This window comes from Hemiscyllium ocellatum, chromosome 36, assembly GCF_020745735.1.
Source record: "Hemiscyllium ocellatum isolate sHemOce1 chromosome 36, sHemOce1.pat.X.cur, whole genome shotgun sequence".
Taxonomy (NCBI): Eukaryota; Metazoa; Chordata; class Chondrichthyes; order Orectolobiformes; family Hemiscylliidae; genus Hemiscyllium; species Hemiscyllium ocellatum.
In genome coordinates, this window is record NC_083436.1 from 16,662,621 (window position 1) to 16,689,792 (window position 27,172).

Below are 27,172 nucleotides of genomic sequence, written 5' to 3' on the forward strand. Positions count from 1 at the left end.
AGTTGCTTTATTGGCTAATTTGTATGCCTCTTCCTTGGAATTAATGTCATCTCTAATTTACCTTGTTTGTCATGTTCTGACTATATTTCCCATTTTATTTTTATGCCAGGCCAGACAGAATAACTTTCGTAATTTGTCCATGTACTATTTAAATGTTTGCCATTGCAAATCTAACATCATCCTTTTAAATAACAATCCCCAATTTATCATAGCCAAATTGTGTCTCATACCATCATAATTTTCTTTATTTAAATTCAGCATGCTAGTCTCAGAAACAGTATATCACTATCCATCTTATTGATGATAAATTCCATCCTACTGTGGCCATTCTTCCCTAAGGCCCATACAGATCTAGATTGTCAATTATTCTTTCCTCATTAATCACACTGTCAAGGATGGCCCTTTCTCTCGTTAATTCCTTAAAATATTGATCCTTATGCTCTCCAAGAATTCCTTTCCTACAATATTGCTACTTATTTGATTTGCCCAGTCTATACGCATATTGAAGTTAACCATAATTATAGCTACACATCAATTACTTGCATTTCTAAATTTCTTCTTCAATGCCTGTCCCAACATTACTACTACAGTTTGGGGATCCAGTACATATGGATGGAGAATTGGCTAATGGGCAGGAAACAAGCAAGTGGGAATAAGGGATTCCTTTCAAGTTAAAGACCTGTTGCCCAAAAAGGAGTACTCAAATCTTTTACTCACGTATTCTTCCCTTGATTTACAGACAAAGACAGGGAACCAACTCAGGATTTAATTAAACAAGCCCTTCATTTACTTTCACTTTACCTTAGCTTTAACTTAACTCGCATTTAACCTTAACCCTACTTTAACTCTAAGTTTGGAGTAAAACAAATACTACCCTGATTTCAAGTGAAGTGGCCAACTTTTGCTCTCCGTGTGGGTCTTGCCTCATGGTTCTTTGCCTTCTCTGAACATGCTTCTCAAATGCTGACCTTGAGAGCTTCTCCTGAGAAAATCCTTTGCTCTAACTTAAAAATGGGCTCCTTTTGCAGAATCTTCTCTGGCACTCAGCCAATGAATTAATTCAAAGCATGACCACTCCCAGCCAGTGGAGTTTTACTGGTAAAATACTTGCAAATGTTAAACAGCTACGTTCCATGCTCCATAAAAGGAAGTATGGTGCAGTCTGCCATAAAATCTGTCACATTTGGTCAACACAGGAATCTGCAGGTCACAACATGTCCTAGCTGTAGATTTCAGAGTTTAAACTAGCTTAACCAAAACTCTCAGTATGCTTGACTGTAGCTCTTAACCAATCTTGTAAGAATTTCTGTTGCTGGCCACCCGACTACAGGCCTGTAACCAGTGGGATTCCACAGGAATTGGTGCAAGGACTGCAATTGCTGACAATATATTAATCACTTGAAGGAAGGAACTAAATGTACTGCTGCCGTATTTGCAGCTAACAAAAAAAAATGTGGAAAGGCAAGTTGTGAGAGGAATAAAAACAGTTTACAGAAAGATATTGATAGGTTACAAGAGTGGGCAAAAATTGGCAAATGGAGTGGGAAAATATGAAGTTGTTCAAAATAACAATATTATTAAATGGAGAAAATCTGCAGAAAGCTTCAACCAAAGGGACTTGGGATTACTTGTGCACAAAACACGCAGAACCTGCACCAGGGTGCAGTTGGTAATCAGGAAGGCTAACTGAATGTTTGCTCTTATTTCAAGTGTTTAGAATATAAGAGTAGGGATATCGTACTGCAACTGAATGAGGTGCTGGAGTACTGAGAGCAGTTTTGGTCCCCTTATTTAAGGAAAGATATTACTTCATTTGAGGCAGTTCAGAGGAGATTCACGAGGATGATCCTTAGTATGGTGGGATTGTCTCACGAGTGGAGGTTGGGACTCTATTCATTGAAATTTAGAAGATTGAGAGGTGATCACATTGACATGTATAGGATTCTTAAGGGACTTGACAGGTAAGTGCTGAGAAGATGTTTTCCCTCAAGGAAAGTCTAGGACTAGAGGGTGCATCTAAGAATGAAGGGGCACCAATTTAAGACTAAGATAAGGAGGCGTCTCTTCTAGAAGGTTGAGTGTTTTTGAAACTCCTTGCTACAGAGAGCTTTGGGGCAGATTGTGTACAGTCAGTCAAGGCTGATATGTTTAGTTTCTTGATCAGAATGGAAATTAAGGGTCATGTTGTGTTAATCAGCCATGGTCCTATTGAATATTGGAGCTAGACAGAGGGGCCAAATGGCCTACTCCTGTTACTATTTCTTCTGGTTTATCTACAACTTTATCATTTTCTGTCCCTTTATGTTTCTCAGGTCAAACCATGTAGATTATACTTCCACGGAGCTAATATCTTTTCTCTCAATTACATGTATTTCTGTTTTAATCAGCAGCGCTAACCCCTTCCTTTTCTTTTGTCTGTCCTTTCTAAAAACTGAAAACTCCTGGATATTCAGTTTCCATTCCTGGCCACCCTGCAGTCCACGTCTCTGTAATTGTCACTATATCATCCCCATTTAGATCTTTTTGTATGACTAAGTCATCTATTTTATAATGAATATTCCATGGAAGGCCTTAAAACATATCTTTTTAGCAATCTTAGTCTTGCATGGCCCTGCTTCATTCTAGCCTTTGAATTCCCTGCCTATCACTTTACTGATTTCCTATACTGTCTTTTTTTTAAAACCCATTTTCCTGTCATTTGCGTCCCTGTATAGGTTCCCGTCCAATTGTCATTGTTTGGAGATGTCAGTGTTGGACTGGGGTGTACACAGTTAAAAAATCAGACAACGCCAGGTTAGAGTCCAACAGGTTTAATTGGAAGCACTAGCTTTTGGAGCACTGCTCCTTCATCAGATGGTTGTGGAGTACACACTTGTAAGACAGAAATTATAGCAAAAGTTTACATTGTGATGTAACTGAAATTATCCATTGGAAAAATATCTTGATTGTTTGTTTAAGTCTCTCATCTGTTAGAATGACCATGTTAGTTTTACTTTCATACGTAAATCACAAAAACTTTACATTCTCAGGTTAACTTTAATAATGGGTGTCAGCCCAGATAATGTGTTGAAGGTGTTTGCCCCTGTGTGCTGTTGTCTGTGCCATAATGGTGGCACATTGGTTAGCATTGCTGCCTCACAGCGCCAGAGACCTGGGTTCAATTCTCGCCTCAGGCGACTGTCTGTGTGGAGTTTGCACATTCTCCCTGTGACTGCGTGGGTTTCCTCCGGGTGCTCCGGTTTCCTCCCACAGTTCAAAGATATGCAGGTTAGGTGAATTGGCCATGCTGAATTGCCCGTAGTGTTAGGTGAAGGGGTAAACGGAGTGGGTATGGGTGGGTTGCGCTTCGGCGGGTCGGTGTGGACTTGTTGGGCCGAAGGGCCTGTTTTCACACTGTAAATCATCTAATCATCTAAATCATCATCTAATCTTCTCAATGTTTAGACTGATTCTAATCTAAAAAAGAGTTAAGAGTCTTACATGGATTCATGCAGTTTTTGAGCAAAGTACAATGTAACTCTGCAAGTACAAATTCACCCCACAAGTGTATGTGGGTTTGTGTGTGTGTGTGTATGTGTGTGTGTGTGTGTGTGTGTGTGTGTATGTGTCTGTGGTGGGGGGTTGTGAGTGTCTGTGAGAGAGAGTGTATGTGTGTGTGAGTGTAAAGGGGTCAGAGTCTGTGAGAGAGTGCGTGTGGGAGTATGTGTGTTTGTGTATAGGAGTGCATGTGCGTGTGTGTATAGTGCAATGGTAGTAACCTGTAATGTGACATCAACCCAAGGTCCCGGTTGAGGCCCTTCCTATGGACACACACACACACACACACACACACACACACACACACACACACACACACACACACACACTCAGATACTCCCAAAACCCCACCCCAGACACACACATACACATATACATTTGTGGGGTGAATTTGTACTTGCAGAGTTACATTACGCTTTGCTCAAAAACTGCATGAATCCATGTAAGACTCTGTTAACTCACTTTTTCGATTAGAATCAGTCTAAACATTTTGGCACAGACAACAGCACACAGGGGGCAAACACCTTCAACACATTATCTGGGCTGACACCAATTGTTAAAGTTAACCTGAGAATGTAACTTTTTTGTGATTTATATATGAAAGTGAAACTAACATGGTCATTCGAACAGATGAGAGACTTAACAAACAATCAAGGTATTTTTCAATGTATAATTTCAATTACATCAACACTAAACTTTTGCTATAAATTCTGTGTCTTACAGTTATGTACTCCACAACTTCCTGATGAAGGAGCAGCGGTCAGAAAGTTGGTGCTTCCAAATAAACCTGTTGGAGTATAACCTGGTGTTGTGATTTTTAACATTGTCATTTTAGTTTTAATCCTCTCCAACTGCACTAGTAAATACATCCAAGGATACCAGTTCTGGTATTGCCTAGGTATAAACCCATCCAGCTAGTACTGGTGTCACGTCCCCCAGAACTAGTCCTAATTTCCCTCCCCCTTGTATCTAAATTTCCCTCCCCTTTGTACCATCTCTCTAGCCATGCATTCATCTGATACAAGAACTATACAAAGAACAAAGAAAATTGACAGTGCAGGAACAGGCCCTTCAGCCCTCCAAGCCTGAGCCAATCCAAGTGTACTGCCTAAACCTGTCGGTCAATTCCTAAGCATCTGTATCCCTCTGCTCCCCACCTACTCTTGCATCTGTCCAGACGCATCTTAAATGGATCTACCGTGCCTGCCTCTACCACCTCTGCTGGCAACTCATTCCAGACTTCCACCACCCTATGTGTAAAGTACTTGCCGCGTGTATCCCCCTTAAACGTTCCACCTCTCACCTTGAAAGAGTGACCTCTCGTTATGGAATCCTTCACCCTGTCTATACCCTTGATGATTTTGTAAACCTCAATCAGGTCTGCCCTCAATCTCCTTTTTTCTCATGAAAATAAACCTAACCTACTCAACCTGTCTTCATAGCTATCATCTTCCAAACCAGGCAATATCCTCGTAAACCTTCTCTGCATCCTCTCCAAAGTGTCCACATCCTTTTGGTAATGTGGCGACCAGAACTGTACACCGTATCCTAAATGCGGCTGAACCAATGTCTTGTACAATTTTAACATGACTCGCCAGCTCTTATACTCAATACCTCGTCCAGTGCAGGCAAGCATACTGAATGCCTTTTTGACCACTCTATCCGCCTGTGCAGCAACCTTCAAGGTACAATGGACCTGCACTCCCAAAGCTCTCTGCCCATCAACTTTTCCCAAGGCTCTTCCGTTCAATGTGTAATTTGCTCTAGAATTAGTCTTGCCTAAATGCATCACCTCACATTTGTCTGGATTGAAATCCATCTGCCACTTTTCTGCCCAACTCTCCAGTCTATCTATATCCTCCTGTATTCTTTGACAGTCCCTTATGCTTTCTGCGACTCCACCAATCTTGGTGTAATCTGCAAACTTGCTGATCATACCAACAGTGCCCTCTTCCAGATCATTTATGTATATCACAAACAATAGTGGCCCCAACACTGATCCCTGTGGAACACCACTGGTCACCTTTCCCCATTTCGAGAAACTCCCTTCAACTACTACTCTCTGTCTCTTGTTGCTCAACCAGTTCTTTATCCACCTAGCTAGAACACCCTGCACACCATGTGACTTCACTTTCTCCATTAGTTTACCATGGGGAACCTTATCAAACGCCTTACTAATGTCCAAGTATATGACATCAACAGCCCTTCCTTCATCTATCAACTTGGCCACTTTCTCGAAGAACTCTATTAAGTTGGTAAGGCACGATCTCCCCCGCACAAAACCGTGTTGCCTATCACTGATCAGCCCATTCTTTGCTAAATATAAACTGATCCTATCCCTCAGTACCCTCTCCAGCAACTTTCCCACCACCAACATCAGGCTTACTGGTCTATAGTTACCCGGAATATCCCTACTACGCTTCTTGTACAGGGGGACAACATGAGCAACTCTCCAATCCTCTGGCACCTCACCTGTATTTAAGGATGCCACAAAGATATCTGTCAGGGCCTCAGCTATTTCCTCTCTTGCCTCCCTCAGCAATCTGGGATAGATCCCATCCGGTCCTGGGGATTTGTCCACCTTAATAACCTCTAGCCTACCCAACACATCTTCCCTACTTATGTCAACGTGATCCAGACTAATCAAACTTTTATCTCTAATCTCAAGATTCATCGTGTTCCTCTTCTCCGTGAACACTGATGCAAAGTAATCATTCAGAATCTCACCCATTCTCTCAGGTTCGACACACAGCCTTTCTTCATTATCCTTTAGTGGACCAATCCTTTCTCTAGTTACCCGCTTGCTTCTTATATAAGAATAAAATGCTTTGGGATTCTCCTTAATTCTGCTTGCTATAGCTATTTCATGACCCCTTTTAGCCCGCTTGATTCCTCATTTAAGACTTGTGCTACTCTTCCAATATTCCTTCAAGGCCCGTTCTGTTCTTAGCTGCTCGACCTTATGTACACTTACTTTTTCCTCTTGGCTAGTCGTACAATTTCTCCTATCATCCACAGTTCACGAATCTTGCCCTTCCCATCCTTTTACCTTCAAAGGGGCATGCCAATCCTGCAATATCTTTAACCTACCTTTGAAAGCCTCCCACATATCAAATGTGGACTTCCCTTCAAATAGCTGTGTCCAATCCACATTTCCAAGCTCCTGCCTAATTTTGGTATAATTGCCCTTGGCCCAGTTTAGTACTCTTTCCTCAGGACCATTCTCATCTTTATCTACGAGTATTCTAAAACTTACAGAATTGTGGTCACTGTTCTCAAAGAAATCCACCACCGCAACTTCTACCACCTGTCCTGGCTCGTTCCCCAGTACCAGGTCCAATATGACCCCTTCCCTCATCACACTATTGACATATCTTGCTATTTCTATTGAGTAGCAAGTGATACTGGCAAAAATTCTGAGATTTTAGGTCCTGTTTTTTAAACTTGCTTCCTAAATCCTGATATACTGCTTTGTGGACTTCATTTTTTTTTAGCAAGTTCAAAATGATACCACATCAGGTTAAAGTCCAGTCGGTTTATTTGAAAGTACAAGCTTTCAGAGTACTGCTCCTTCGTCAAGTAGCTACAATGTAGACCATACCTTCACAGAGTAAAAAATGAGGTCTGCAGATGCTGGAGATCACAGCTGCAAATGTGTTGCTGGTCAAAGCACAGCAGGCCAGGCAGCATCTCAGGAATAGAGAATTCGACGTTTCGAGCATAAGCCCTTCATCAGGAATAAGAGAGAGAGAGCCAAGCAGGCTAAGATAAAAGGTAGGGAGGAGGGACTAGGGGGAGGGGCGATGGAGGTGGGATAGGTGGAAGGAGGTCAAGGTGAGGGTGATAGGCCGGAGTGGGGTGGGGGCGGAGAGGTCAGGAAGAGGATTGCAGGTTAGGAGGGCGGTGCTGAGTTGAGGGAACCGACTGAGACAAGGTGGGGGGAGGGGAAATGAGGAAACTGGAGAAATCTGAATTCATACCTTGTGGTTGGAGGGTTCCCAGGCGGAAGATGAGGCGCTCCTCCTCCAGCCGTCGTGTAGTTAATACCTTCACAGAGTTAACATCTTTCCTCTCAATTGCATGTATTTCTGTTTTAATCAGCAGCGCTAATCCTGGGGCACCTCCACAATTTGTACCAAAACCACTGGCTGTTTACCCTCCCAGTTCAAAATATCCTGTAGCTGTTCTGAGATATCCTTAATCCTCACACTCAGAAGAAAATGTACCATCCTGGAGTCTAACTTTTGGCCACAGAGTCATCCATCTGTTCCCTTTACTAGTGAATCACCTTTTTCTGTAGTATTCCTACACTTTTTTTCCTCCTTTCCATTGATGGGGACCAATGGACTTTGACCTCATGCCAAGTGTCCCTTCATCACAAGAGGACAGGATGGTGTCAGGTAGCCAGCTGGAGGCGAAACTGCACAAAGTCCACAAGATGTCTCTTCTTAGGACATTCCTGAGGTGCCAGTCAGTCATTCTACCTCACCCTGTCTGCAATTTCTAGCCTTGGGACTTCAAGCTGAAGTACATTTGACCAGAACACACTCAGCATGCTTGGATCCTGTAGTCACAAATGACCCCAGGGTCATTTGTGGCCAAAACACCAAGGTCAGTGTGCTCCCCATCAAGACTGGATCTCTTCATTCTAGCTTCAGACCTTGCGACTGCAGCTGGATGCAGTGTGAAGGAAAGAAAAAAAAACTTTCCAAAGCCACATGAATTTCACCGGTAAACCTTGTTTGTAAGTACATTAACACATTCTAAAATATATATTTATCATTCATCAGCTCTGTGCACAGCCGTTATTTTAACTGTAGTGACACAAAGATAGATGAGCCATCCTTAGTGCCCAAGGTGTGTTCATCCTGTCTGAACGATAGTCATTCTTTCTGTAGCAAGATTGAAGAAGGGAACATTTGATGTTTCAAAGATTTCTGCAGGTTATAACCTTGATTTTTATCAAGCAAGGGGACATGCATAAGATGGTCATGTGGGATTTAAAAAAAGGATGTTGTCCTTAGCAGCATCAAAACATTTACAGTCAGTGAGAGCTGAATTTACAGAAACCAGTCCCATTAAATAAGGTTCACAAAGGAGTCCTGCCTGGGTTACTTTGGCCAATGCTACTGTGCCGTAGATGCTAAAGTGTTTTTAATTTCTGCAGTGTGTTCTCATTATCCTACAATGCAGCAGCCCTCATGGATCCTCATCATCCATCACATTACATCCTTCGGTTGTCTGGAGCAATGCAGGAATGTTTCAGGAAGATTCATTCTGGTTGGCAGGAGTTGATCTGCATGTCTTTTCAATACATCATCTCTTGGTCTGTGATGCATGGGAAACTAGCCCATCCTGTGCTGCTATGATGGCTGCCACTCTTATCAGTGATATAATTCCTCCCCAATACTTCATGACCTTCTTTGAGAACACGGCATTTAGCCATGTTCACTTTTGGATAAACTGACTTTGTTTTTTCCTGTCACACTGTCTTTTGTAATGAATGGTTTCAGCAAACCAAATGTTGTATGCAACTGACACTTTAGCAGAATTACCAGGCCCTTTGAATGGTTTGTGTATTGTTATGGGGACACACCCCCATCCACATCAATGAGCTGGGGTGAAGAGCATCAAATTCTTAGGAGTGAAGGTAACTGACAACCTGCCCTGGACTTTCCACGTAATAGTGATATTCAAAAAGGCATGCCAATGCTGCCTCTTTCTCAGACGGCTTAGGAAATTCAATATGCCCATCAGGACCCTAGCCATTTACAGATGCACCAGAGGATGCATACAATCTGGATGCATAATGGTCTGATATGGCAACTGCTCTGTCCAGGTTTGGAAGAAATGACAAGGTTATGTGGACAGCCTAGACCATCGCAGAAGCCAACCTATGATCCATGGGCTCCATTTATAATTGTCATTGCTGCAGAAAGGCTGCCAACATCAAAGACCTCTCTCACAATCTCTTCCATCAGTCAGAAGATGCAGAAGCACCAGCAGGTTCAAGAACAGCTTCTTTACTGCCATTATTTGACTGCTGAATGGACTCTCTAATTTCAAATAATGTTGATCTGGTCTTGCTAATACAAAAATAGAAGTTGCTGGAAAAGCTCAGCAGGTGTGGCAGCATTTGTGAAGAGAAATCAAAATTAACGTTTTGGGTCCAGTGACCCTTCCTCAGAACATCTGTAGTTTTTTTGGTTTTGATCTTGCTAATGTTGATCTTGCTTTGTGCACTTCCTGTGCACTTGTCACCTGTATGCCCCACTCTATTGTAGCACCCCATGGAACTGTATATCTTTGTTTGCTATGATCTGCTGTATTGCTTGCAAGACAAAGCTTTTCGCTCTACTTAAGTACATGTGACCACAATAAATCAAATCAAAATGTTAACAAAAATTGGCTCTGTATTTTGGACAATGATCTTTGTTCTCAAGTTTACCCTTAAGGAATGTTTCATTTCTGATAACAACACCACTCATCTCTGCATACTGCTTACTGCTAGAGAAGGTATCTTTGTATGATGCCTAAGTATTATGGTCAATAGTCTGTGGTCTGTTTGTGAGGTAAATTTCAAACCATGTAGATATTGGTGGAATCATCATATGATTCCTTGAGCTTCTTTCTCTATCTGTATACAATTCATTCCTGCTTTGTTTAACAATCCTGATGCAAAAGTTATTGGCTTCTCTTCACCATTGGTTAATATATAAGAAACAACTGTTCCCTCCCAACCTGTCTTCCAACCTATATTTGTGACATCTGCAAATTTGGTTACAGAACATTTGCTTCCTTCTTCCAGGTCATTAATATATATTGTAAACAGTTGTGGGGTCCCAACATTGATCTCTGCGAAACCCCATTGTCTCAGGTTGCCAACCTGAAAAGAGCCAATTATCCCCATTTGCTGTTTCCTGCCCATTAGTCAATCTTCTAACAATGCCAGTACACCACCGCAAACACTGTGGGCTCTTATCTAACGACTTGATCTTTGTAAGATGTCTTGTCGAATGCCTTCTAGAAGTTCAAATATAATATATTCACTGGTTCCCCTCTATCACTCTTGAAAAACTTTAATAAATTATCAGACATTATTTCACTTGCATGAAATCATTCTGACTTTGCTTGATTAAATTATGATTTTCCAAATGTTCCTGCTATTGATCCCATGATAATTGACTCCAATACCTTCCTCCCCAGTAGATGGGCTAATCAGCTTATGGTTACCCACTTTTTTTCCTCCCTCCATTTATGAATAGGGGTTTCCCACATTAGCAGTTTTCCAATCCTCTGGTACTTCTCTGGTAAGTTTTTCATGATTATTCCTCAAACACACCTGTTCGATTATACACTTTCTTGCCCCAGTTTCTGTACACTGTTTCTTTATACCAGAAATTTGCTGCTCTGTGACCTGTTTTTCCAGTTAGCAGTTTTGAATCTGCACTGGTGCTATTCTCTGTTACCACTTTGTGAACTCCTGCTTGAGCTTAGCTGTTGAGTTTCTTTGGCTGTTCATTCTATCAAGACAACCATTTCCAGTGTTTTCTTTAAACGTCGATTCCATTCCATCAATAATTTCTTCTGGATTGCTTTGCATCTTAAACCTCAAACCAACCTCTTTCTGATAATCATGATTTGGAGGTTCCAGTGTTGGACTGGGGTGTGCAAAGGTAAAAATCACACAACACCAAGTGGTCCAGCAGGTTTATTTGGAAACACTAGCTTTAGAGCACTGCTCCTTCACCAGGTGGTTGTAGGAGCTGCGCTCTGATAGCTAGTGCGTTCGAATAAACCCTTGGGACTATAATCTGGTATTGTGATTTTTAATCTTTCTGATAACATAAGCAATGTTGAATAAATCCCGTTGTTGATATGCACAAAATCAGAAGAATTTTGAGAAACTCAATCAGGGAACAGATATGTTTCATATGTAGTTAAATATAGGAAAATATATGGTAATGTGATTGACAGAAGAAGGTTGTTTTTGGATTATCTAAGTGTGAATTAAGAATATACTTGAGAGGAGGAAAGATTGTGGCAATTTAGCTCATAGATCATTATAGCTGTTTGCATAATGTAACTAAACTACTTTTCTTAAAAAAAAACACACAGGAAGTTGTGTTAAATAGTGAGTGGCAAAACATGAATCCAGAGAGATAATTATAAAAATATAGTTAGCCATGTATGATACAATATCCAGTACCAGTGTGTGTAGCTTTAACATTCCTACTTCAAAAGGATATTTAATTAGAAGACGGAAAAGAACAGAGGCTATGAAAGAAGAGTATGAAATCCTGAAAACTTTAGAGGAACTCATTCCAAATAAACTTTTCTGCCATTACTCCAAGGAACAGAATTAGGCCATTTAGCTCTTTGAGTCTGCTCCATTATTCAATGAGATGATGGCCCATCTGATAGTCCTCAACTCCACCTTTCTGCCTGTTGCTATGACCCTTGATTACGCTACTGATTAAATATTTGTATTTCTCCACTTTGAATATACTTAACAACTTGAACTCAACACCCCTTTTTCATTTTCAAATGTCACTAGGCTCGAAATGTTAACTCTGCTTTCTCTCCACAAGTGCTGATAGATCTGCTGTTTTTCTCCAGGAATTTATATTTTTGTTTCAGGTTTCCAGCATTCACAGTTCTTTGTTTTATTTAAGTATATAAGGTCATTTTTATGCAGAATTGTCTACTAGCATAGGTGGCGGTACAAGAAACCTTAATAGGTTGAGGAAGTACAACACATGTTCATGCCAGTCAATAGATTTCAGGATTAGTAGAAAACTGAAGACAGGAGGACTAGATGGCCTACAGGTCTTCCCTTAACTGAAATTGTTACAATGCTGCTGCAACTGCTGCGATTTAATGGAGAACAATAATCTGCCAAATTGATTTCATGCAATTGTTATCTAGAGACTGTTATTGCAAATGCGTGTACATAAGGTTTGTGTAAGAACGTGAACAAGTTCAATTATGATATTCCCCTGCTATGTTGGTTTATATATGAACAATAAATGTTTAGGCTACTTACCAGAAAAATATAATGGGAATGTGTATTGATTTTTGTGTTCAAATATCTTCAAAATAAAATTGAGGATTTAGGAAATGAGAGGATAAACATCTTCAGAGTTAGTGATCATCAGTTCCTATTACCAATATTTTTGTTAGCATTTTTCTCATTCTGTATTGAAGGGACAATGGTAGCATTAGTGTAAATAAAGCCTAAAGTAAAATGTATCTATGTTTTAAAAATCTTTTCCCTGTCACAGAAATTTCTGCACAGATCATTCCGAAAAAGCAAACTGGAGTAGCACATAGCCAATAGCCATTGGCCCATCTGGTCCAGATCCTGTTGTAATCTGAGGTAACCCTCTTTGCTGTCCACTACACCTCCAATTTTGGTGTCATCTACAAACTAACTAACTGTACCTCTTATGCTCGCATTCAAGTCAGTTACGTAAATGACAAAAAGTAGAGGACCCACCACCGATTCTTGTGGCACTCCACTGGTCACAGGCCTCCACTCTGGAAAAAAAACCTTCCATCACCCTGTGTCTTCTGCCTTTGAGCCAGTTCTGTATCCAAATGGCTAGTTCTCCCTGTATTCCATGAAATCTAACCTTGCTAATCAGTCTCCCATGGGGAACCTTGTCGAACGCCTTACTGAAGTCCATATAGATCACATCTACTGCTCTACCCTCATCAATCTTCTTTGTTACTTCTTCAAAACACTCAGTCAAGTTTGTGAGACATGATTTCCCACGCACAAAGCCATGTTGACTATCCCTAATCAGTCCTTGCCTTTCCAAATATATGTACATCCTGTCGCTCTGGATTCCCTCCAACAACTTGCCCACCTCTGAGGTCAGGCTCACCGGTCTGTAGTTCCCTGGCTTGTCTTTACCGCCCTTCTTAAACAGTGGCACCATGTTTGCCAACCTCCAGTCTTCCATCACCTCACCTGTGACTATCGATGATACAAATATCTCAGCAAGAGGCCCAGCAATCACTTCTCTAGCTTCCCACAGAGTTCTGGGGTACACCTGGATCAGGTCCTTAGGATTTATCCACCTTTAACCGTTTCAAGACATCCAGCACTTCCTCCTCTGTAATCTGGACATTTTGCAAGATGTCACCATCTATTTCCCTACAGTCTATATCTTCCATATCCTTCTCTACAGTAAATATTGATGCAAAATATTCATTTTGTATCTCCCCCATTATCTGTGGCTCCACACAAAGGCTGCCTTGCTGATCTTTGAGGGGATTATGGATAGATTATTGATGACTGCATTGGCGCCATCTTGTGCTCCCACGAGGAGGTTGAGCAATTCATCAACTTCACTAACACATTTCACCCTGACCTTAAATTTACCTGGACCATCTCTGACACCTCCCTCCCCTTCCTGTACCTCTCCATCTCCATTAATGACGACCGACTTGACACTGACATTTTTTTACAAACCCACCGACTCCCACAGCTATCTGGATTACACCTCTTCCCACCCTACCTCCTTCAAAAATGCCATCCCGTATTCCCAATTCCTCCGCCTCTGCTGTATCTGCTCCCAGGAGGACCAGTTCCACCACAGAATACACCAGAGACTGCAATTTCCCTTGCCACGTGATTAAAGATGCCCTCCAATGCATCTTGTCCACATCCCGCACCTCCGCACTCAGACCCCACCCCTCCAACCGTAACAAGGACAGAACCCCTCTGGTGCTCACCTTCCACCCTACCAACCTTCACATAAACCAAATCATCCAACGACATTTCCGCCACCTCCAAACGGACTCTACCACCAGGGATCTATTTCCCTCCCCACCCCTTTCTGCCTTCCGCAAAGACCGTTTCCTCTGTGACTACCTGGTCAGGTCCATGCCCCCCAACAACCCTCCCTCCTGTCCTGACACCTTCCCCTGCCACCGTAGGAACTGCAAAACCTGCGCCTACACCTCCTCCCTCACCTCCATCCAAGGCCCTAAAGGAGCCTTCCACATCCATCAACGTTTGACCTGCACATCCATCAATATCATTTATTGTATCCGTTGCTCCCGATGCGGCCTCCTCCACATTGGGGAGACTGGACGCCTCCTAGCAGAGTGCTTTAGGGAACATCTCTGGGACACTCACACCAATCAACCACACTGCCCTGTGGCCCAACATTTCAACTCTCTCTCCCACTCAGCTGAGGACATGCAGGTCCTGGCCTCCTTCACCGCCGCTCCTTCACCACCCGATGCCTGGAGGAAGAACGCCTCATCTTCCGCCTCGGAACACTTCAACCCCAGGGCATCAATGTGGACTTCACCAGTTTCCTCATTTCCCTTTCTCCCACCTCACCCCAGTTCCAAACTTCCAGCTCAGCACTGTCCCCATGACTTGTCCTACCTGCCTATCTTCCTTTCCACTTATCCACTCCACCCTCCTCTCTGACCTATCACCTTCATCCCACCCCCATCCACCCATTGTACTCTTTGCTACCTTCCCCCACCCTCCCCCCTGACCTACTACCTTCATCCCCACCCCCATTCACCTATCGTACTCTATGCTACTTTCTCCCCACCCCCACCCTCCTCTTATTTATCTATCCACTCTCCAGGCACTCTGCCTGTATTCCTGATGAAGGGCTTTTGCCCGAAACTTCAATTTTCCTGCTCTTCGGATGCTGCCTGAACTGCTGTGCTTTTCCAGCACCACTCTAATCCAGAATCTGGTTTCCAGCATCTGCAGTCATTGTTTTTACCTACCTGATGCTTGAGGGGCCCTATTCTCTCCCTAGTTACCCTTTTGTCCTTAATATATTTGTAAAAACCCTTTAGATTCTCCTTAATTCTATTTGCCAAAGCTATCTCGTCCCCGTTTTTCCCTCATGATTTCCCTCTTAAGTATACTCCTACTTCCTTTATACTCTTCTAAGGATTCACTTGATCTATCCTATCTATACCTGACATATGCTTCCTTCCTTTTCTTAACCAAACCAATTTCATTAGTCGTCCAGCATTTCCTGTACCTACCAGCCTTTCCTTTCACCCTGACAGGAATATACTTTCTCTGGATTCATGTTATCTCATTTCTGAAGGCTTCCCATTTTCTAGCTGTCCCTTTGCCTACGAACATCTGCCTCCAATCAGCTTTCGAAAGTTCTTGCCTAATACCATCAAAATTGGCCTTTCTCCAATTTAGAACTTCAACTTTTAGACCTGATCTATTCTTTTCCATCACTATTTTAAAATGAATAGAATTATGGTCGCTGGCCCCAAAGTGCTCCCCCACTGACACCTCAGTCACCTGCCCTGCCTTATTTCCCAAGAGTAGGTCAAGTTTTGCACCTTCTCTAGAAGGTACAATCATATACTGAATCAGAAAATTGTCTTGTACACATTTAACAAATTCCTCTCCATCTACACCTTTAACACTATGGCAGCCCCAGTCAATGTTTGGAAAGTTAAAATTCCCTACCATAACTACCCTATTATTCTTACAGATAGCTGAGATCTCCTTACAAGTTTGTTTCTCAATTTCCCTCTGATTATTAGGGGGTCTATAATACAATCCCAATAAAGTAATCATCCCTTTCTTATTTCTCAGTTCCACCCAAATAACTTCCCTGGATATATTTCCGGGAATATCCTCCCTCAGCACAGCTGTAATGCTATCCCTTATCAAAAATGCCATTCCCCCTCCTCTTTCACCTCCCTTTCTGTAGCATTTGTATCCTGGAACATTAAGCTGCCCGTCCTGCCCATCCCTGAGCCATGTTTCTGTAATTGCTATGATATCCCAGTCCCATGTTCCTAACCATGCCCTGAGTTCATCTGCCTTCCCTGTTGGCTCTTTGCATTGAAATAAATGCAGTTTAATTGATTAGTCCTACCTTGTCCCTGCTTGCCCTGTTTGATTCACTTCTGTTCTCAACTGTACCAGTCTCAGATTGGTCACTTTCCTCACTATCTCCCGAGGTCTCCCCCCCACCCCCTCACCTCCTCCTCCCACCACCCCCACCTTACCAGTTTAAATCCTCCCAAGCAGTTCTAGCAAATTTCCCTGCCAGTATATTAGTCCCCTTCCGTCCTTCTTGTACAGGTCTCTTTTACCCCAAAAGAGATTCCAATGATCCAAAAATGTGAATCCTTCTCCCATACACAGCTCCTCAGCCATGCATTCATCTGCTCTATCCTCTTATTCCTACTCTCACTAGCTCGTAGCAGTGGGAGTAATCCGGATATTATACCCTTGAGGACCTCCTTTTTAAATTCCTGCCTAACTCTCTGTAATCTCCCTTCAGAATATCAACCTTTTCCTTCCTATGTCGTTGGTTCCAATGTGGACAATAATCTCTTGCTGGCCTCTCTCTCCCGTGAGAACATTCTGCACCTTCTCTGAGACATCCTTGATCCTGGCACCAGGGAAACAACACACCATTCTGATTTTTCTCTGCTGGCCACAGAAACATCTGTCTGTACCTTGGACTGGAGAATCCTCTTACACAACTGATCTCTTGGAAGCCGACGTATCCCTCGTTGCATTAGAGGCAGTCTCAATACCAGAAACTTGGGTGTTCATGCTCCGTTCCCATGAGAATCCATCACCCCCTACATTTTCCAAAACAGCATACCTGTCTGAAATGGGTATATCCACAAAAGACTCCTGCCCTAGATGCCTACCTCTCTTACCCTTCCTGGAGTTAGCCCATCTATGTAGCTTGTCATGGAGCCCACAAGGGAGCAGGATATTCTGGACCTAGTGCTTTGCAATGAACCAGACTCTATAAAAGATCTTAAAGTAAGGGAACCCTTAGGAAGTAGCGATCATAATATGGTAGAGTTCAGTCTGGAGTTTGAAAGAGAGAAGGCAAAATCGGATGTAATGGTGTTACAGTTAAATAAAGGTAATTATGAGGGCATGAGAGAGGAACTGACAAAAATAGACTGGAAGCAGAGGCTAACCGGGAAGACAGTAGAGCAAAAATGGCAGGAGTTTGTTGGTATAATTGAGGACACTGTACAGAGGTTCATCCCCAAGAAAAGAAAGATTATCCGGGGAGGGATTAGACAACCATGGCTGACAAAGGAAGTCAGGAAATGTATTAAAGAAAAAGAGAGATCCTATAAAGTGGCCAAGAACAGTGGGAAATCAGAAGATTGGGAAGGATACAAAAATAAACAGAGGATAACAAAGAGTGTAATAAGAAATGAGAAGATCAAATATGAAGGTACGCTAGCCAGTAATATTAGAAATGATAGTAAAAGTTTCTTTCAGTACATAAGAAACAAACGACAGGCAAAAGTAGACATTGGGCCACTTCAAACTGATGCAGGAAGCCTAGTGATGGGAGATAAGGAAATAGCAGGAGAACTTAACAAGTACTTTGCGTCAGTTTTCACAGTGGAAGACATGAGTAATATCCCAAAAATTAAAGGGAGTCACAGGGCTGAGTTGAGTATGGTTGCCGTTACGAAAGAGATAGTGCTAGAAAAGTTAAAAAGTCTTAAAATTGATATATCTCCTGGCCCAGATGGGATACACCCTAGAGTTCTGAGAGAGGTGGCTGAGGAAATAGCAGAGGCATTGGTTGAGATCTTTCAAGAGTCACTGGAGTCAGGAAAGGTCCCGGATGATTGGAAGATGGCTGTTGTAACCCCCTTGTTCAAGAAAGGATCAAGACAAAAGATGGAAAATTATAGGCCAATTAGCTTAACCTCAGTTGTTGGTAAAATTCTAGAATTCATCATTAAGGATGAGGTTTCTAAATTCTTGGAAGAGCAGAGTCTGATTAGAACAAGTCAACATGGTTTTAGTAAGGGGAGGTCATGCCTGACAAACCTGTTGGAATTTTTTGAAGAGGTAACAAGTAGGTTAGACCAGGGAAACCCAGTGGATGTGGTCTATCTAGACTTTCAAAAGGCCTTTGATAAGGTGCCACACGGGAGGCTGCTGAGCAAGGTGAGGGCCCATGGTGTTCGAGGTGAGCTGCTGGGATGGATTGAGGATTGGCTGTCTAACAGAAGGCAGAAAATTGGGATAAAAGGTTCTTTTTCAGAATGGCAGCCGGTGACGAGCGGTGTCCCGCAGGGTTCAGTGTTGAGGCCACAGCTATTCGCATTATATATTAATGATTTGGATGAGGGGACTGGGGGCATTCTAGCAAAGTTTGCCGATGATACGAAGTTAGGTGGACAGGCAGGTAGTACTGAGGAAGTGGGGAGGCTACAGAAGGTTCTAGACAGGTTGGGAGAGTGGTCCAGGAAATGGCTGATGGAATTTAATGTGAGCAAGTGCGAGGTCTTGCCCTTTGGCAAAAAGAATAAAAGCATAGACTACTTTCTAAATGGTGAGAAAATTAGTAAGGCCAAATTACAAAGGGATCTGGGAGTGCTAGTCGAGGATTCTTTAAAGGTAAACATGCAGGTTGAGTCCGTGATTAAGAAAGCGAATGCAATGTTGTCTCTTATCTCAAGAGGGTTGGAATATAAAAGCAGAGATGTGCTAATGAGACTTTATAAAGCTCTGGTTAGGCCCCATTTGGAGTACTGTGTCCAGTTTTGGTCCCCACACCTCAGGAAGGACATACGGGCACTGGAACGTGTCCAGCGGGGATTCACACGGATGATCCCTGGAATGGCAGGTCTAACATATGAGGAACGGCTGACGATCCTGGGATTGTATTAGTTAGAGTTTAGAAGATTGAGGGGAGACTTAATAGAGACGTACAAGATAATACATGGCTTGGAAAGGGTGGACGCTAGGAAATTGTTTCCGTTAGGCGAGGAGACTAGGACCCATGGATACAGCCTTAGAATTAGAGGGGGTCAATTCAGAACAGAAATGGGGAGACATTTCTTCAGCCAGAGAGTGGTGGGCCTGTGGAATTCACTGCCACAGAGTGCAGTGGAGGCCGGGATGCTAAATGTCTTCAAGGCCGAGATTGATAGATTCTTGTTGTCTCGAGGAATTAAGGGCTACGGGGAGAATGCTGGTAAGTGGAGTTGAAATGCTCATCAGCCATGATTGAATGGCGGAGTGGACTCGATGGGCCGAATGGCCTTACTTCCACTCCTATGTCTTATGGTCTTATGTGACAGCATCTGAGACTTCCCCCTTTCCTATAACTACATCACATACTGTTGCTGTTGCAAATTCCTCATCGTTTCTGTCTGTCTCTCCAACCGATCCATTCGATCTGATAAGATTCGCATCCAGCAGCACTTATGGCAGATATAATCCACAGTAACCCTTAAACTCTCTTTAAACTCCCACATCTGACAAGAAGTATATATCACTGTAAAGGCCATTTTTGCTCCTTCACAATCTACAGGCCCAGAAAATAACACCATCTTATTCCTCTACAAAACACTGCCCCGGTTAAATTAATAGCTATGGCTTATATTTTCAGTTTAATCAAGAGACATCTCCAATAACATATAATCAAGAAAGAACCCTCTGTACTCACTAATACAGCCTTTCTCTTGGATAGATTTAAAACAACAATTAACTTTTCTGATTCTGTGTTGTGAACTTCGCCCAAACCGGTTCCTCCAAGATTAGTTGTGAAATTCACTGTTTGTTAATTTTCCCGGATGTACTCCGATGTCCCGTGACATATGAATTCAAAGACAGCAAAGGCAGTAACTGTGCAGGTTCTCTCTCTTTCTCTCTCTCTCTCTCTCTCTCTCTCTTCCCCTGCAGCATGAATATTAGTTCAGTTTTAACATCACTAACCAATTTGGTGTATTCCTCAAGGATCTATTTGTGGAATAAGCCTGCAAGAGGTCAAGGAAATTGAAAAGGAGAAGTAAGCTATTTAGAGTCATAGATTCATTGAAATATACAGCATGGAAACAGGCCTTTATCCACGCCAACCAGGTTTACTAAACTGGAATATAAATTGATCACAAAATGGTCTTCCCTGTATTCAATTTAAAATTGTTTCTATAAATCTACTTCAAAATTCACATGCCTTGATCCTACTTATAAAATAAACGTTGCTCCAGGGTCAGAATCTCCTAAAAATAAAATTGAATTCCATTTATTTTTGACTCTTACCGAATTCTCTCAAATCCATACGCAATTAAAAAATATCAAATTCAATTAAAAAATATATCAAATTCAATTGATTAGGTCCTCACCACCATACTTATTGTGGACATATTTTCCCTGATACACATCAGTAGCATTGACCACTGTCCAGACTTTGTGAAGGTAACGACTTGTTTCCACAATGAGGACATCCTTCATGGTGCAGTATTGCATTAAAATGGTGCAAAGTGTAACAAAATAACAGACATCGCTGAGTTTTAAGAAGCTTCTGTGAAGTGCTTTTACCATCAACAGCAGCAGAATTGTAGAACATTGCAATCAATGATCTCATGGTCTAATACAACCTTTTAAGCTTTGTCAATGCAGGCACTGACTATCTCCAAAAAGGAAGAGACCAACAATCTCCCTTGGTCATTAAATCAATATCAGTTGATTAAAAATGTAACTAGCCTGGCCATATAAATATTGTGACATTAAGAACAGACTAAAGGCTGCAACGTCTGCAATTAATTCAGTTTCTCATTTCCCAAAACATGTCCATCATCACAAGGCACAAGTCAGTACTTTAATGGAATGTTTTCCATATATCTGGATGAGAGTAAATTCAATAATGTTCAACAAGCTTAATCCAGGACAAAGTAACCTGTTTGATCAGCATCCCATTCATAACATCAAACATTCACTCCTTCCATACTTGAGAGTGTAGTGCTGGAAAAGCACAGCCAGTCAGGCAGCATCCAAGGAGTAGGAGAATCGACATTTCAGGTATAGGTCCTTCATCAGGAATGAGGCTTGTGGGTTGGAGGGGCTGTGAGGGGGTGGCTGTGTGAAGGTAGCTGAGAATGTGATAGGTAGATGAAAGTGGGGAGAAGGTGATGGGTTGGAGAGGAGGGTGGAGCGGATAGATGAAAGAGGCGATGGACAGGTCAAAAGGGCAGTGCTGAGTTTGAGGCTTGGGACTGGGATAATGTGGGGGAAGGAGAACTGAGGAAACAGGTGAAATCCACATTAATCCCGTGGGTTGCAGGGTCCCAAGGCAGAAGATGTGGCATTCTTCCTCCAGGCATCGGGTGGTTGGGGTTTTTCGATGGAGGAGGCCCAGGACCTACATGTCCTTGGCGGAGTTGGAGAGGAGCTGAAGTGTTCAGCCACAGGTGGTGGGGTTGGTTGGTGTGGGTGTCCCAGAGGTGTTCTCTGAAATGATCTGCAAGTGGGCATGGTTATTGGGTCAGGAGTGACATCATCAACGGATGTGACGCTCACCATGGGGACAGAGTGATTTAACATGCGACGGCAGCGACGTCACAGACTGAGTTCTGGTGAGTGACGTCACTGGTGGTGACCTCAAATTCACTTGGGCCATCTTGGCCACCTTCCTCCCCTTTCTGGACCACTCCATCTCTATCTCTGGTGACTGACTAACCACTGACGTCTACTCCAAATCCACAGACTCACACTGCTACCTGGACTACACCTCCTCCCATCCTGTCTCCTGTAAAATCCCCATCCCTAATTCCCAGTCCATCTGTCTCTGCCACATCTGTTCCCAGGATGACCAATTCCACCTTAGAAAATCCCAGATGGCCTCCAAAGATTGCAATTTCCCTTCTCACATGGTTGACTATGTCCTCCAGTGCATCTCCTTTTCCAGCTAGAGAAAAACGCTGGCGAAAAGGGCATTCTCCACTTCTGCCCTTAAACCCCACCCTTCCCAACGCAACATGGACAGAACCCCTCCCCAGTCCTCATCCTCTACCCCACCAACCTCCATATATATCGCATCATCCTCCACCACTTCTGCCATCTACAAACAGCCCCCAACACTAGGGATATTTTCCCTCCCCAGCCCTATCAGCGTTCTGGAGAGACCATTCCCTCCATGACTCCCTTATCCAATCAATGTCCCTACCAGCCCACACCCCACGCCTAACACCTTCCCCAGTCACTGCAGGAAACGCAAAACCTGCACCCACACCTCCCCTCTGACCACTGTCCAAGGCCCCAAAGGATCCTTCACATCCAAAAGAAATTTACCTGCACCTCCACCAATATCACCTACTGACTCCGTTGCACCTGATATGGTCTCCTCCACACTGGGGAGACTAGAAGCCAACTTGTGGATCATTTCAGAGAACACCTCTGGGACACCCTCACCAATCAACCCCATTGACCTATGGCTGAACACTTCAACTCCCCCTCCCACTCCACCAAGGACATGCAGGTCCTGGGTCACCTCCATTGACAAACCCTAACCATCCACTGCCTGGAGGAAGAACGCCTCATCTTCCATCTTGGGACCCTGCAACCACATGGGACTGATGTGGATTTCACCAGTTTTCTCAGTTCCCCTCCCCCTACATTATCCCAGTCCCAACCCTCAAACTCAGCACCGCCCTTTTGACCTGTCCATTGCTTTTCCCATCTATCCGCTCCATGCTCCTCTCTGACCTGTCACCTTCTCCCACACCTTCATCTACTTATCGCATTCTCAGCTATTTTTCTCCTCAACCCACCCCTTTCCATTTATCTCTCAGCTCCCTGGCTCGCCAGCCTAATTCCTAATGAAGGGCTTATGCCCAAAACGTCGATTCTTCTGCTCCTTGGACGCTGTCTGATTGGCTGTGCTTTTCCAGCATCACACTCTTGACTCTGATCTCCAGCATCTGCAGTCCTCACTTCTTCCTGATTCACTCCCTCCCTTAGTATGTACCATATACAAGTTGAACTCATCATGGCTCTTTTAAACATGTGACTTCCATCATCTAGAAGACAAATATGACAGACACATGGGAATGCCACCACATGAAATTTTCATCATGGTCACACACAATTCTAACTTGGACCTATATTACCTGTTCCTGCACTGTCATCGGGTGAAAAATCTTGAACTCCCTAATAGAACTGTGGATATGTCTATACGAGATGGACAACAGGAGTTAGAGAAGAATATCACCACCATCACCTCAATAGTGATTAGTGACAAACTTCAGACGCAGACCTTACCAGCAATACTCACATCACATTAAAGAATAAAATTTAAAAAAACAATAGTGCACCACCTGAAACTATGGTGCACCCTGTACTCTAAACATCAAAAGCTGCAAACACCTAAATGGTCGCATGATGGAGTGATCACAGCAATACGTTTTAGTCCTTCCTCATCCAACCCAGAGTGGTAATGAGTAGCAACCCAAATAAAGAGAAGAGCAAGAGATTCATGAATATTTCCATTCTTATACATGGTATAGTCCAGCATGAGACAAAGTTTGGAAAAAAGTCTCCTGATCTTCCTCCATCAATCTCTTCAGATGGAGGCAATTCTATGTGTTCTTCACCCAAAGTCCCAAGTGTTTTAGACTGAAGCATTCAGATACTCTGTTTCTATATAATAAATAGTACTTGAGTGCCTGCATGCAGCAAATAGAACAAACCGGACAACATCCTTAATGTAGTATTGAAGGACTGCTGACAAGAGTTAGATCCTTTCTTCATCAAACTGATCTTGCATGGATGTGATGCAGGCATTTGCCTGACAGTGTAGAAGATTATTTAGATACATCCTGTCCATAAAACAGCATAAATATAACATGACCAACCACTTCCAAACAAACTTCCATACATAAGTAAAGTATTGGGATTAATCATAACAACTAACTGTAATCAAATAACAACTACTCACCAAAAACCTATCACTGGAGCTCAATTAAGGTTTTATTAGAGGTGCGTGGCATCAGACCTCATTGCAGGATCGATCTTGATCTAAATGTAAGAATTGAATGCCAGAGAGGAGTTAGAGGTTATTGATGTCAAAGCAGGTTTCAACTTATTATGGCACCAACATATATTAGCAAAACTGAAGTTAGGTAAAAGAAAATCCTTTCTTTGACTAGAATAATACTTGATACGATTGAAAATCATTGTGATTTTCAGTCTCCACTCAACATCATGTTCTCATTAAAGAATTTTTAGTCCAGCCACCTTTAGCTACTTAATCAATGATCTTCCTTCATCTGGTCCTAAAGTGATGAGTATTCATCAACGGTAGTTATTCATCAAAAGAAAATTTAGATTCAAATTACAATGGACAGAATCTTATAGGGATCTGAGCAAGACGGCTGTAGTGAGATTTATGGTAGAATCAGAAGGGAAGTCCAATGAGGACTATCTCAATGTTGGGAGCATTTTTCTGTATCTTTTCAACTCACCACACCACCAGTGTAAAGTATATTACTAGGCAGTACCAAGTTGCTGAATCTGGGGCAGATATTTTCTGATCACTCTGTTCAGAGATGTTATGACATACCTCTGGAGTGGCTGGGACTTGAAACCACATCCCCTGACTCAGAGGGAGGGACACTACCACTGCACCACAAGACACCTCCAGTTCTGAGGGATCATTGCTTGTTAAATTTATTGTTAACGGTCTAATGCACAGAATTAATAGTCAGCATCCCTTCTTATCAAATGTGCCAAAGAAACTAGATGTTGAACAAACTTGACATGGAAATCAAAGCAGCTACCTGGCAAGTGTAGATCATAATGTATTCCAATGGGCCTCCATGTTGATGTCAGGCACCAACGAATTCTTCTTGATGGGGCTGGAATTGGATGTAAATGACACCACCAGATGAGGCAAGTTTGGTAAGATACATCAAGGAAATTCACTAAGCCTCATGGTAAGAAATTTTCCAAAAATATGATAAAACATGCACTAAGAAATAAGCAAGAACTAAGATTGAGCCCTGTATATTTCCAAACCAGCATAGTCATTGATGTAATTCAAAAAATATCAAACTATTCACAGAACCATTCTATTATTTGGTCATTCATTGGTATCGTTTCTGTGGCTGCAAAAATGGTAAAATAAATTGAATATTGCTACTTGTCAACTCAGAGTACAGCCTCAGAAGGAGCCAAATAATTATATGAGGACCATTGCAGTATTTCCAGTAGACAGTGTTTGTTTTAAGGTGATGTCTTCATGTCCTATTGTTTTCTTCCTTATGATTAATTCCTGCAATAGAAATCATATCCCTATTCATTCTCTGCACTACTTGGAGGAAAAGAGAGGTTAATTATTTACTAAATGATATTGAATTGGCTAAGGCAAGGACTGGAAACGATCTAGGAAATTCACTGCAGAGCAGCAATTAAAAAAGCAAATTGAGCACAAAGCTAGACTGCCAAATCATTAACTTGTAAGGCAGGCTGTTATGCCGAGCTGATCAAGCTTCACTGTCAATACAACTGCCAAAGTTTTGAGGATACTGGAAATGTGAAATAAAAACAAAACATAGTGGAAAACCTCAATAGGTCAGGCAATGTTTAAGACCTTCAATGTTGTGCTCATTACTGCAAAGTGTATTCTAGAGAGACATTCTAATACAGAGACTACAATTTGCATCTGTAATGTAATGAAGTGTCCCAAGGGCATTTAGAAGGGCATTAGAAACAATATATGACCACGAACAACATAACAAGATAATAAGTCAGAGAAACAGGAGGAGAAAGAGGTTGAAAGGTATAAAAAGTGTATTCTACAGGTTGGGGCATGGCCAGATGAAGACAGACCTATTAACAGTGAAATGATAAAAGTCGGAGAAGCTTAAGATGTCATAATTAGATGAATACAGATATCTTGGAGGTATTTTGTTGTATATTTGGATTCAACTTTGTTTAGTCTTCAAGGAACTTTCTGGAAGAACTTTTTATTGCGGCTTGATATGTGCAGACATTTTATCTTCAAACTAGGTCAGAGTTACATACATTTGACTTAATTACTACCTTGTAACCATTTTTATGTTTTTGATGCTAATCTAATTATTATACAGTGGGCATGTGCAAAATTATAACGATATGGAAGGATGAAGCCTCCATATGGAAGAATTTGAAAACAAGATTGGGAATTTTAAACAGAAGAAACTGTGGATGTTAGAAATCTGAAACAAAAAACAAAGTACTAGGGAAACTCAGTAGGTCGGCAGCATCTGTAGTGATAAATACACAGTTAATATTTTGAGTGCAGTGACCCTTTGTCAGAACTGAAAATAGCTGGGAAAGGGTAGTATACTGATGATTGGTTGGGAGTGTGAATAGATTAGCAACCGAGGAGGAGTGGGGTTCCAAAGCTTGTGGTTTCAAATAAACCTGTTGGATTATAACCCGGTGTCACATGATTTTTGACCTAGAATAGAATAGAATAAAGGAGGTGGTGCCCAGAGTGAGAAGGAGAGAACGAGAATGCTGACGATAAGCCGAGAGAGATAAATGCTGGATAGGATACTAATGGAAAGTTTAAATGTTTAAAACTGGGTTGGCTGTGCTGGAAACTACCTATGCAAAACTGAACACCTACACTCTGTTCAAAAAAAATGGCCCTAAGCTTCCAATTACCTGCCACTTCAACACATAACCTTCCCACGTTAACAATTCTCTCAGACCTGCTGCATTGTTTCAGCAAATTCAACACAAGCTGGAGGAATAATACCTCATCTTCCATCTAGATTCCTCTCTCTCTATGCATTCCATTAAACCTCCTTCCAGTTTTTCCCTCCCCAACCCTGTAATCAGCGTAAATAC

At 42.3% G+C, this 27,172-nt stretch overlaps 1 protein-coding gene across 3 annotated transcripts in view; it reads left to right on the forward strand.

The window, feature by feature from the left end:
• Window positions 1–27,172, forward strand: part of inpp4b (inositol polyphosphate-4-phosphatase type II B) — a 917,060-nt gene that overhangs the window by 196,043 nt on the left and 693,845 nt on the right. The window lies entirely within an intron of this gene.